The sequence below is a fragment of the Tursiops truncatus genome (genome assembly GCF_011762595.2).
Source record: "Tursiops truncatus isolate mTurTru1 chromosome Y unlocalized genomic scaffold, mTurTru1.mat.Y SUPER_Y_unloc_1, whole genome shotgun sequence".
Taxonomy (NCBI): Eukaryota; Metazoa; Chordata; class Mammalia; order Artiodactyla; family Delphinidae; genus Tursiops; species Tursiops truncatus.
In genome coordinates, this window is record NW_022983136.1 from 4,233,300 (window position 1) to 4,246,853 (window position 13,554).

At 44.8% G+C, this 13,554-nt stretch overlaps 1 long non-coding RNA gene across 2 annotated transcripts in view; it reads right to left on the minus strand.

Annotated features, from left to right (window-relative positions):
• LOC117310653 (uncharacterized) overlaps nucleotides 1-13,554 on the minus strand; it is a 38,777-nt gene that overhangs the window by 20,226 nt on the left and 4,997 nt on the right. For both annotated transcript variants that reach the window (XR_012329472.1, XR_012329473.1), the window contains exon 2: nucleotides 4,236-4,321. This is a non-coding gene — a long non-coding RNA (uncharacterized lncRNA). The remainder of the gene's footprint in view (nucleotides 1-4,235; nucleotides 4,322-13,554) is intronic.

Sequence of the window (13,554 nt, forward strand, 5' to 3'; positions counted from 1 at the left end):
TGTCCATTATACCTCAATAAAATAAATAAATAATGACTGAAATGGCATCAGCACAGCTAAACAGCAAACCTACACTTTCAAGATCTGTAAATATAGATGGGTCTGATGGAACTCTTTGTATTCACTGGGATAATAATTTTGTCCGACTGCTTCGCAAAGCTGTAGTATTTACACATATACAGTCGCTCCTGTCAGCAAATCACTAAAAGGGTAGAAAGGGCCACTCCCATCCCTCAAGTGTGGGGAGCCCTGGTCTGAAGGTAACTGTCTCAGAACTGGCTCCACTGCCACTCCTCATCAGTGGCGCCAGACAGGGCCAACTAGGGTGGGAAGAATCGGGCTCTTGTTTCTGGAAATCAAAGGACTAAACAGGAGCTGGGCTGCTGTTTAACAGGCACGAGACCGTTAATCCCCTTACCGTGGATACAAGAGCATGTCGTTCGTTCTTAGATCACAAGGCTTATCCTTGAATAATTAGGCAGAGGAAGAAATCCATTCCGTGCCCTACATCATGTTACTCAGAAAGGGAACGCTAGGCCTGAGTTAGACTTCTGCCTCTCCTGCTAAAAATGATATATTATTCTAAACAACCAATATTGGAGTAAACCAGGCAGCTAGATTTCTCAGTTTTCCTGGAAAATAGACTAAAGTTTAAACTCAATCATATTTTCCTGAGATAATACTTTCAACATTTAAAAATTCCTATGAAACTATTTTAGAAAACCTGGCCGAAACCTTATTATAAAAACTTGAAAACACCTGTTTACCATCTTCAATCAAAGTCCCAAGAAACCTTCAAGTAATCTGATCCAATGAAACCAGAACTTTCTACTTTCAGACAACATAAACTTGTCCTTCCCTCTTCCGTTCTACTTTTAAGAAAATCCAGGGAAGAGCAAGAAAACCACTGGATATCAAGATTTGTAAGTAATGCTTTCAAAGGAACTGTCTTGTTTCTGTCACATTTCGTCCGTCTTCCATGACTCCCAGGGCCGGCTTCTTGGGTGTGGGCCTGTGCTGTGTGCGACCTGGATTTACCCATCATTTACATCTCAGGGCCTACCTAGCAGCCTACACAGCAGGCTTCCAACAGAGGTTACTTAATTCTCTGGCCCCCATCCAGCAGTGTAGGGCACAGGCGGCCTCAGGGGAGCGCCGTGAAGAAGAGGCTTCTGCTTCTCACGCCACTGCCTTGGGCGCTCTGTCAGCTCTTTCTCTCCCTCACTCCCTGACAGCATCTCGAGGAGGCACGATGGAGCTTGCCTGTCACTTCTGGCCCTTAAAGAGCTCAGGCCAGTCTGGTCTGATCAAAACCTAGACGAACTGTCTTCCCGCCCCTAACACAGGGCTTCCCTCGCCCCGGCCGGCCGTGCTGGCCTCAGAGGCCTGCTCTGTTCTTTTACTCTCCTGGCTCCACCCCTCCTGCGCTTCGCCCCTTACCTCCCCGCAGTCCCGCTCACCGGGGGATGGAAAAGGGAGGTGGGAGAGCGCGGGGATCCGACAGGAGAGAAAAAGGCAAGCTTCTTTTTCCCTAGCCAGGCTCCTTGTGCTGCCCTCTGGCCGCTGGTGGACCGTGCCGGGGCGGGTCCTGGCGTTCTCCACCCAGAGTGCACCCGGGGGGCCTCAGGAGACCGTCTGGGGACCTGTGCACTGCCCCTTCCCCTGACAAGGACGACGCACTCTGGCCAGGGCCGAAGGCTTCCATCTTGCCCCTCCCTGCCCGCTCTGCCGCCTTCCCTTTGCCCTGCACTTGGATCTCGGGCCCCACAGGCAGCGACTCGTGCAGCTCCCTCCGGAGGCCTCTGCTTGGCCCCGGGCCAGGCGGGCAGCCGTCCCAGTGCAGGCAGCTGTCCCAGTGCAGGCTGTTGGCAAAGCCGCCCTCTCTCACCCAGCCATGGAGGCTCAAGCCAGCCTTTGCCTTCAGACTTCTCCAGCTAAGAGGCAGGCACCGGTTTCTGTTCCACCCACGGGACAGTGGCAGTGGCTGGGGACACCATCACGGTGGCTCGCGCTCCAGGTGCTGCTACTCCGGTGGCAGTTGGAAGTGGCCCTGGGAACGTCTGCGAGCTGGGGAGGGATGTGCCCCTCTCTCCTCTCGCAGACGACTCCTCTCTCTGCTAGCAGCTCTGCCTGACCTGAGGTGGGCAGGGGAACATGCAAGGGGGCCACTAGTGTGGCCTGGGCGCTAGTGGGCGCCCATCACATGGACCCAGCTGTCAGCTCCCAGCGGGCTGCGTGGTGCACCCGCACCGGGACCCATCCCCGCCCCTGTCCTGCGGGGAAGGCCGTGGACACGCCGCACCCGCTCTGCAGGGCCTCGCCCTCTGCCTCTCAGAACCTCGACCTTCTCTTCCACTGCCCGCTTGGGGTCATGGTGACTGGACCCGTTCAGCTCTCCTGCAAGTCCTTCATGGATGTGGCCAGGACCTCGCTTTAGGAAGAACACCCTCTGGCAGAGTCAATCCAGCTTATACTGGGTCAAGGGTAGGCTGGCGGTACGTTCCCAAATATGCAGAGGAGACACTGAGCCCTGTGTCACTGCAGGTGATCGTGCTTGATATGAGATACCGTAGTTAGGACTGAGTGAAAGGTGGGACGAAGAGTCTTCATTACTCTGTTCATTATTTGACTATCTTTAGTGAGTTACTCTTTACATCTTCCACCCAGTGCATCTCAGTAGCTCTAAGTTTTCTGCACTATCCATAGAAATAAGCAGTGACAGGATAGGAAAAAAACGATTTAAAAAAACGGCCAATGTTCAAGATTTGAATCCCTAAAGCCATCCTAACAGGCATACTTCCCATCCTCTAGAATCCACTCTGCCTCACACTGGCACCAAAAGACCTTGGAAAAGCACATTTAAAATCGGATCCATTTGCCAAGCTAGTGGTGCCTTTCTATTACCCACCACACTCGGGAGAGGCAGCCTGTCTGGGAAGTTGTTTTCAATTCATCTTGCATTGTGTGGTGCCCTTTCCCATAGAGGAAACCTGCTCATGTAAAGAAGCAGCCACCGTTAGGCGGCAGCACTTGTACTGCATCTTAAACACATCCCGATTCATGAGGCAGCCCTCATCGCTCAGCTGCCTGAGAGCAGTACTGCTGGGACTCAAGCTGCCTGAGCATTTACAGGAAAACAATTTGTTGACCCCAATCTAGGTTTGTGCTTTTCAATTTTTCAACTGACATTGGACAGCACGGACAGCCGTGTGGGTGTGTAAGCTTGCCCAGGCAGGGCCTGATTCTGTACTTAGTGTGGGGGGCAGCGCAGAAAAATGCGTGCTGAGGGCAGGCCGGCTCCTCAAGAGAAGCGAACCCATGCCCAGTTTATCCTTCCAGCCCACCAATCAAATCAGTCATTTCACCTCTCAAGGGAAGAGTGAAGTAAGGGAGTAGAGAGAAACCAGGAGTGTTACCCTAATCACAAATGGAGATGGAAGGAAACACCACAAATAGGGAAGAATCCTTCGGAAGAACAGATTCAAATGTAAAACTATTAAAAGTTGTACTAAGGCTTTGAAGAAAATAAACAAGGTGCTACGACAGATACCAACGGTGCGATGAACCTATACATATGTAAGTTATTTTCAAAATGAGTGCTATGCACTTATCCCCTTGCCCCCCAAGTTCATATGTTCAAGTCCTAACCCCTAATGTGAATGTATTAATATTTGCAGATAGGGCCTATAAGGAGATAATTACAGTTAAATGAGGTCATATGGTGGAGCCCTGATAGAGAGGATTAGCGCCCTCATCCAAAAAGGCACCAGAATGCTCACTCTCCCCGCTGCCACTTCCCCCTCAACAAAGAAGAGGTCATGTGAGCCTACAAAGATTTGGTGTTGCCTACAAGCTGAAAGAAGAGGCCTCAGAATGAAACCTACCTTGTCAGCATCTTAATCTTCAACTTATACGACTTCAACTTATAATATTATACATATATATATAGAGAGAGAGAGAGAGAAAGAGAGAGAGAAATGTACAAAGGTTATGACATGTAACTACAAAGTTTTATATTTCTCTTCATAGTGCCTATTGAATGAAGAGCATTGTTAGAACATGATATGAACTATAAGCTGAGTTAGATTATAAAGGTTCTTTTTAATGTTGAATTAAAATGTGGGTCCCTTAAAAATTAGATGTATACCTTATTTTCAAGATTGAGTTTTGAATTAATGTCCTGTCTCAAATAATACTTGCAAACAATCAATTTAGACTTTTCATTGCTTACTTACTCAGTTGCTTCTCTGTTGGGAACTCTTCTCACGGAGAAAGCCACCATCGCTTTGAAGAGATAGTCTTCATTTGTATCCCAGGCGTACTGAAAGAGAAGTAAAACTGAAGGTAAAGTGAAGAGGCATGGGGTAAAAATTGGTCCACTGGGTTCTAACTGTGGCCACACTGGTGTTGGTGTGTGTGTGTGTGTCTGTCTGTCTGCGTCTCTCTCTCACCTTCCTCATACAATAAAGACTGGTGACCATGATAAATCATGTCACCATAATGTTCAGGATAGAGTTTCCCGGCTGCTCTATCACTGTAAGTGTGGTGTGTTTCCCATTGCATTATCTTCTTCCAAATCTGCAGTGTTAGTAGCCAGTCAACAAATAGGTAATTTGCACATCTCATCCTGGACATAAACAGTTGATTCCCTTCTTCCCTTTCACCTTTCCCTCATAAACTGACTCCCCTTCTCAGCTTCCTTCCCTTTATTAACTCCGGTACAATTTTACTTTTTATATTCTTAGCTGAAAACTTGAGTGTATGTGTGTATTATGGGCTGAATTGTACCCCCCTACAAAGAAATTCATATGTTAAAATCCTAACCCCCCAGTACCTCAGAATGGAACCAATATATATGGAGATAGTGTCTTACAGAGGTGATCAGGTTACAATCAGATCACTAGGGTGGGCCCTAATCCAATATGACGGGTGTCCTTGAAAGAACAGGAAATTTGTCACAGACACATACAGAGGGAAGACGTGTAGACACAGGGAGAACACAGCCATCTAGAAGCCAAGGGGAGAGGCCTGGACCACATCCCTCCCTCACAGAACTCAGAAGGAACCGACCCCGCTGACACCTTGATCTTGGACTTCCAGCCTCCAGAACGAGAGAAAACAAACTTCTGTCGTTTAAGCCACTCAATCTGTGGTACTGTGTTTCAGCAGCCCTAGCAAACTGAAGTGGCTGACCCCACATTTTAGGTGGTAATCAAGTGTAACTGGAGAAAATCACAAAACAGGTTCTGTGGCTTAACTCTAAACTCACGATGACCTACTCCCAGATTGCCCAGGATCCCCTTAGGATTCTCCGTCAGTTTTCTCTCTCTCGTGGTTCACAATGACTATTTCAAAGCTCCTTCAGGCCCCCCCAAATCTCAGTGCTTCCCTCAAACCTCACTCTCACTAGGCGCTCTTGTTTTATAAGTTACTGATCCATCTCGAGTTATCCACTTACACTCCCCCGCCCTCCTGACACCAAGTACAAAACTTCCCCCATAGGCACATGTCTTATCCACATCCTCCCCCGAAGGGCCAGATGCGGTGTTTCTCCTCCTGTCAACGGCTGTTCTGTCCACCTCTATTAGGAACGCTTCCATTCCGCCCTTCCCAGGATCTAAACAATACAGTTTTCCCCTCTCTTCTGTGCATTCAGTGCTGACTGGAGGCTGTCCATTGACTCTGAACCATGCGCAACTCTTTCCGATTAAAACAACAGCAAAACGAAATCACTTTATTCAATCCTCCTTCTTCTACCCATTGCTGTCTCTCTCCTGCCCTTCAGAGCCAAAATTCCCAAAGGAGTTGTCCATCCTTCTGTCTTTACATGGTCACTGCCCACTTACTCTTTTCTTTTAATATAAATTTATTTATTTTATTTATTTGTGGCTGTGTTTGATCTTCGTTGTTGTGCGTGGGCTTTTCTCTAGTTGCGGCGAGCAGGGGCTACTCTTCGTTGTGGTGAGCGGGCCTCTCATTGCTTCTCTTCTTGCGGAGCACGGGCTCTAGGCACGCGGGCTCAGTAGTTGTGGCACATGGGCTTCAGTAGTTGTGGCTCGCGGGCTCTAGAGTGCAGGCTCAGTAGTTGTGGCACACGGGCTTAGCTGCTCCACAGCATGTGGGATCTTCCCGGACCAGGGCTCAAACCAGTGTGCCCTGCATCGGCAGGCAGATTCTTAACCACTGCGCCACCAGGGAAGCCCCACTGCCCACTTATTCTTAATCTCCTCCACCATCTGCCTTCCAATCCCTCCACTCCACAAAGCGGCTCTCTCACGTTACCAATGACCCAATGAGCGGTTTCCAGTCACGCCTCGCTTGGCCTCTCAACAGCACATTTGATGCTCTTGAACAGTCCCTTCATCCGAAAGCACTCTCTTCCCTTTCGTGATACAGCATCATCCTGGTTGTCCTCCTGCCCCTCTGCCTCCTTTGCAGGTTCACCCTCCTCTACAAGAGCCTTAAGCTTTCGAGAATTGCTAAGCTCAAGGCTAGCCCCTCTCCTCTTCCCACCCTCCGCTTTCTCCCTCAGCACTGTCATTACCACCTCAGTGCAGGTGACGCAGGAATGTGTATCTCAAGCCAGCTCTGTCCTTGCCTGTTTGTCAATAATACCTCAAACTCAGTAAGTCCAAAATTAAAGCCATGGTTTTCTTGTTGGTTCTTGGTTCCCTGACTCATAAATGGGCCATCATGCATCCAGTTGCATAATTAGAAACAAAAGCTTATCCTTGACCCGTTGTCCTCTCTTCCTTCTCAGCCCATCCCCGTGGCTCTGAAATCCCTTCCCTGCCCCCTCTCTCCACCAACACACCATACTCCAAATAGCTATCATCTCCCACCTGCACTACTCCACCTGCTGCCCAACTGGGTCCTCCTCTCGACTCCAGGAGCCTGGACTCTCTGTCTTCCACACTGTGGCCAAAGTGTCTTGTAAACACAAATTCTGTCATGACACTCCTTCCACGAAACTCCTCGTCGCTTTACAGATAATATCAACGACTTCCCTGACGGTGCAGTGGTTAGCAGCCCGCCTGGCAATGCAGGGGACATGGGTTCGGGCCCTGGTCCGGGAAGACCCCACCTGCCATGGAGCAGCTAAGCCCGGGCGCCACAACTACTGAGGCTGCGCTCTAGAGCCCGTGAGCCGCAACTACTGAGCCCGCGTGCCACAACTACTGAGCCTGCGTTCTAGAGCCCGCGTGCCACAACTACGGAAGCCGGCATGCCTAGAGCCCGTGTTCTGCAACGAGAAGCCACCGCAATGAGAAGCCCGTGCGCAGCAACGAAGAGTAGCCCCCGCTCGCTGCAACTAGAGAAAAGCCCGTGCACAGCAACAAAGACCCAACGCAGCCAAAAATAAATAAATAAATGGATCCATTAATTTAAATAAATATATATATATATATATATATATATATATATATATATATATATATATATATATATAAAACATCAAAACTTCTCAACAGAGCCCACACATTCTTTGGCCTGACCCTTCCTTCCGCCCGAAGCTCATCATGCACCATGGTCCTCCCCACTGCTCCACTTCCAGGCACCTTGCCCTCCTTCCACCCTTCACTCTCCCCAAGTTCCTTCCTATAATAAGCCTTTGCATGTGCTGGTCCTTCCACCCTCCTTCCTTTCATCCCCTGGTTCACTTTTACTCCTGCTTTAGACCTCACACAAATGCCAGTTCCTGCGGCCCCTCGTGAGGCCAAAGCCCCTACGTACTTCTCCTCCCTGTAATGCTTGTCAAGATTACACACTTGCATTTGGTTCATTAATATGCAACAAATTCCACTACTATAAGCTCCCCTAGGGCAAGGATAAGCCTGGTTTTAGCTGCACTGCATCCCCAGCACCCAGCACGGGGCCTGCCCTCAGAGGATCCTGGGATAAGCAACCCTACGCACTGGCAGAGATGGTGGATTCTGCAGTCAGACTGCCTGGTTCAAACCTGACCCCTGCCCCTTGCTGACTTGACATCTTGAGTAGGCCACGTAATGTCTCTGCGCCTCAGTTTTCTCATCCACCTCATGAGAATGGGAATACCCATGCCACCTTCCTCAAAGGGTTGTTGTGAGGGCTAAATGAGCTGATGTGAGCAAAGTGATTAAGAGGGTCCCAGCTAGAAAGTAAACTAAGTTCTCAAGGAATGGTGGCAGTTACAATGATTATTACTCACGGAGCAAGCAAACAAAACGGTGGATTGCCCTGCCAACTGAATACTTCCAAGTATCTTTAGCACTCTTTTATCATCTCTAGCCTGAGGCGTCTTACTATCACCTTCTATTCGGGAAAATGGTCACAGACCATGCCCGAAAACCGAAACTAGAATGACACAACTCCATCTTATTATTTCAACAGTCTTTACTGTTCCTATAGCTACCGGAGCCCCATGAGTATTTTTTTAACTTTAATTTCATAAGCATATATTTCATGCTATTACTTTGACATCTGAGAAGAATTGAAGAAACCTCACCTGAGAATTGCAACGTTTTGTGCTATGAAAGATCTCATGCTGGTGAAACGTGCCCTCCTTTCAATGATGAGAAAAGTCACTGACAAAGTTCAAATGACCACAACGGTGAGGAGCAGAGCCCAGCCCACACCTGAGAGCCTGACTCAGGCCCCTCTGCTCCACTCTGCTAGGCTGAAACGTGCAGGCTTGCAAAATTGTTTGGGGTAGCACAAAACTTCACATATTTTCCAGCACACACTGCAGATTAAATACTTCAGGCAAAATCACTTTACTAACAATTTCTATTTCATTACAATCTTTTTTGCTTTAAGAAAATATCAGATTTCACGTCTTTAGAAGCAATCTATACAAGTTTAAGATAACTATGAAGAGAAAGCAGTGTTATCAGCAAACAAAATTTTAAAGGAACATACAAGTTTCTTCACTTACTGCTTTATCTCCCAGAGCTGTTCTGAGACTAAGTCTCACTTTAAAAGCATTTTTTGCATCTGTCAGGGAGAGAAAAGAGAGAGAGAACTATATGATGATAAAATCTGCCAAAATGGAACCTGATAGATCCTAATATTTAATGCAACTCGAATCAACAGAATTGCAAGTAAACTGCCCCAGATATACCTGGAAGTTTAACTGCAATCATCTTAAATGGCTGAAATTTTAATTTCAAACTCATAAAACATTCACAGGCTCAACTTTCAAGCCATGACACGACGGCAGGTTTAGAAAAATAAAGAAGTCTTTCAGGCAGAGACTTGTCAATCATTTAGAAAACTGTTCATCTATTTTGAAGTTTCAAGGCTTACGTACCTGGCTGACAGAGTTCGGCATGAATAGCACTCACTAGAAAAAAGAGCAGCCACAACATTCTTTCAAAGCGGAAAACACAAGACAAACGGAGGGAAAAAAAAATCCACCCTTCTCTTAAAGCTGCCTTAGCCACTCTGTGACCCGGATTAGAATATCAGACAAACAAGCAAGCCACCAACTAAAAGGTTTAATGATTAACCCCATCATCTGGGTTAACGCTTTGAGAGAAGCAGCCCATCTCCTGTCAGTTATTTACGAAAATCTGCTTGGAAAACAGATTAGCTGTCCTTTCCAAATTCTACCTCCAAAGAATATTTTCTCTGCTGAGCCAAAAGTCGGAATCCTCCCCCCACCTTTCTTCTGTTGTTGTCTGGTTAAATGCACGGTGGAAAGCATTAGTCCTTTCTGGAGGTCTACCTTGGCATGAACTTCCCACCTTTTCAGGGCTGAAATATCTCTGGGGTATCGATAGACTCTCTTAATTTAGGAAACAAACATCACTCCTTTCTATCTCTGGTGAACAAAGGACACCCTTCCAAGACTGGCCTCATTAGACTCTCACCACCACAGGTAAACATTCAGGAGAGTTTCCAACTCAAAGAGAATGGTTTTGCTCAGCGCTAAGCTCTGGCAGTTGTGTAAAATCAAAAGTTAATGGTGTGGTGCGATCCAATGGAACATTCTGTGATGATGGAAATGTTCTATATCTGCACTATACACTATGTATACAATACCAACGCCACTAGGCGTAGGTGGCTGTTGAGCACTTGAAATGGGGCTAGTGCTGCTGAGAAAATGAACTTTTATTAAGTTAATTTAATTTAAGTAGAAACATGTGGCTAAGCAACTACATTGCTCAGTGCAGCTACACAACAGTAATTAGGAGCTACCGACCATGAACTAGCTTTGCTGAATTATTTCTCTAATCCTCAAAACAGCACCCCACAGTTGCTGTGGTATAATCATCTTACATATGAGGAAACCGAGGATCCAGTATTTAAGGCATTGCTGGCAACAGGGAGTGGAATGGGTGTCACTTTACCAGCCTGGATGACTTACACTTGAACCCTATCTCCACCACACTGAACCCGACTGTGTCTCAGGGTCATCACTGATCAAAACTGAAATTGTAAAGAAACCTCAGAGATGCTCTGAGGACTACGGCAGTGAGTGGAGAAGAATCTTTCCCCTAGTGGGCATTCTACAGGTGCTGATCAAGCCCCCCAGCAGGTCAGTGTCAGGACTTTCCTCTCTACCACGCCGCCTCTCCATGTGTTCAGTCCCCACATTCCACCTCATTGCTTGAAAACCATGAATGGAAAAAGTAGATCGGGTGACCCTGCTGTTAAACGGACAATCTGGATTTTTAAAGCAGCAACAAGAAAAATACCAACAGCTACACTTCTCATTTCCCCTTCCTGGTTAGGGTGATAGCTTATCATAGATGACCCACTGTTGTTGGCTAACTCCACTTAAGGAGATTTTCCTCATCTCCTTCACCTTGGTTGCCAGGGCACAGAGTCAGGAAAAGTTGTACTAGAGAGAGAATTGGCCAAAAGTTAGCTTAGTAGTCATTCCAGAAATTTCACTATTAGATGAAATGGAAATTTCCTATAAGGGCCCGCATAACTGACCCCTGAAAATAAAGTCAGACTAGATGAAGTTATCTCAGGAAATGTTAGACTAAATAAAGGCATCCTGGGGGCGGGGAGGGACTAGACAGAGATGGTAACAAAGCTGATTATTTGCATCAAGGAACAAAGCCCTGTTAGCGAGATAGAAATCTGATTCAGCCTTCTTTTCGCCTTAAAACTTCATAACTATATCAAATGTCTCTCTTCTGCTTTTACTTAGTCACTTATGTGACGAGGCTTGAAGACAGTAAAATGCTGAGTTTTTGTCAGTATAAGCCACTCATTTGAAAAGAGAAGAAAATCTCTTCTCTTCTGAATTATGATTTCTCAATGTTTGCTGTCTCATTTTTAAAAACAATAGAAAAAAGAATAGAAGTTCTGTACAGAAAATACAGAGAGGCAAAAAGAGAAAAGTACAAAATACCCATACTACTACCCGCATGAATGACCACTGTGAATATATTTTAATAGTTGAAACACACCTTCCTTAGCCTTGGATCTTCTTGTATGTTCTCGTGTGATGTTATTGTTTTTTCTCACTGTAGTGGCCCTATGGGAACAGGGAAACATCACGGTGGCAATCACATGGGCTCTTGTCTTCTTCCTCACCCTGAAGGGATAGCTGCTCCCTTTCTGGTGAGTTGCTTTATTTTCATTCATTCATTTATTTATTTATGCATGCATGCATCCACACATACCGTGGATGCATGGCTTGCGGAATCTTACTTGCCGGACCAGGGATCGAACCGTGCCCTCGGCAATGAAAGCGTGGAGCCCTAACCACTGGATGGCCAGGGAATTCCCTGGTGAGTCACTTTAAAATTGATAGATCATGAGATATATCAAATTTATTTTATTCCTAGTTTACTGAAAATTCCCTTTATTGAATTGTATTCAATAACCTATATTGAATTGTATCACCTGCCTTTTCAGTATCTATTAATATGATCCGAGAATTTTTACCACTTGGTACATTATAGTTTAAAATTTCTTTACACTGATCCAACCCTTAGATAAGCTCAGTTTGATGATTTCTAACATGCTTCTGGACTTAGGTGCTGTGTTTTTCTTTCTTTAGGTTTTTAAATCCATTTTTGTAGAAGAATATTTAGGTTCCCTTTCAACCGCTGATTCTTTTCTCCAGTCCTCGTATTACCATGTTGAAAATGGTACAGAAAGATTTCTAACATTGTCTATGTTTACAAATACTTGAAAATGTAGAAGAAATAAAATATTCAGAGTTGAAGATTCTGGACCATACATATTTCGGAGGAAGAGTTCTTTTAAAATTTTCTTATATTGTCAGTAATTTCAGGTTTCGTATTTCTTTCTGAGTCCCTTTTCGCTGTTTACAGTATCCAAGAAAAGCATTCATTTCATTAAGATGTTCCAGTTTTCTCATGGACTTTATACAATATTTCCCATAAAATACTCCATTCACTGTTACATTCCCTTTATATTTTCTAGTTATATGTTAATTTTTTTTCTCATTTCCCCTTTATTCTTTCCAGAAATTTACCTATTTTTTTGTTGTTTAATCAAACAACAAGATCATGCACTTAATTTTTAATTCCTTTCTTTCTGCTTTCTGATTCATCCATCTTTACATTTATTAAGTCTTTACTCTTTCTGTCATACTGGTTTTCTTGTTCTTTTTATAACTCTTGAGTTGGCTAGTAGGCTTATTTATTTTTAATCTTTCTCAGTTAATGTGAAAATATCTGTGGCTACGAATTTTCCTCGGACTACTGTTCTGGCCACATGACATAAGAAGTACAGATGTACAGTGATCTCATTCTGTTTTCTAAATAGTCTATAGTTACAGTTTTATTTTTCTATACCCCAGTATTTGCTTAGAAGAGTACTGTCATTAGCAAAAGAAACAGCAGCCAAAAATGAAATGATTTAAAATACTGACTTTTATAGGTCTGTCAAATGAATAGAGAGAGAAAACGTATAATGATAAAATAAGACACCGTCAATAACTTGACTTAAAATATGAAGAGTCTTACAAGGTCTGGATCACTTGGAACATGCTAAAAATGAGTTAACAACTAAAGAGCTTGAGAGTTCAATAAAGGACGTGGAACACAGAACTAGATGCTATTGTTCTTGCCTCTCAACATATTGGGTTTTTTTTCTTCCACTTTTCAAAATCCTGTACATACTTAGCCTTTATTTTCAGGCACAATTTTAAGTATTAAACCTCCAGAGAATTCATATCAAACTTGCTTCATACAATGCTCATTTCAGCAATTTCACAAATAGGAGCTTAATAATTTATCAGTAACAGAGGCAATGATGGCAAATAAAGCATTTTCAATCATTCTGAATATGGTCCTATTTACTGCCAATGTTTAGAGTTTAGGGAACGCAGATAAAAAGCTGAGACTACTGTAGCCATGAGCAATATGAAAGGCACTAAGTCTCCTGAGACAGGAAAGAGAAATTGATTTCTCTGTGCTTTTTCGTACTCCACAACACTACTGGAAAGCAGTTTCTTGGCACATAACTATTGATCTACTGCTCTGGAGGGTGAATTAAATATGAGACCACACGAAAAGAAAACATGTGAATTGTTCTTTTGATTCACACAAGATGCCTTTTAAAGTACATCAGAGTTGTAAACAC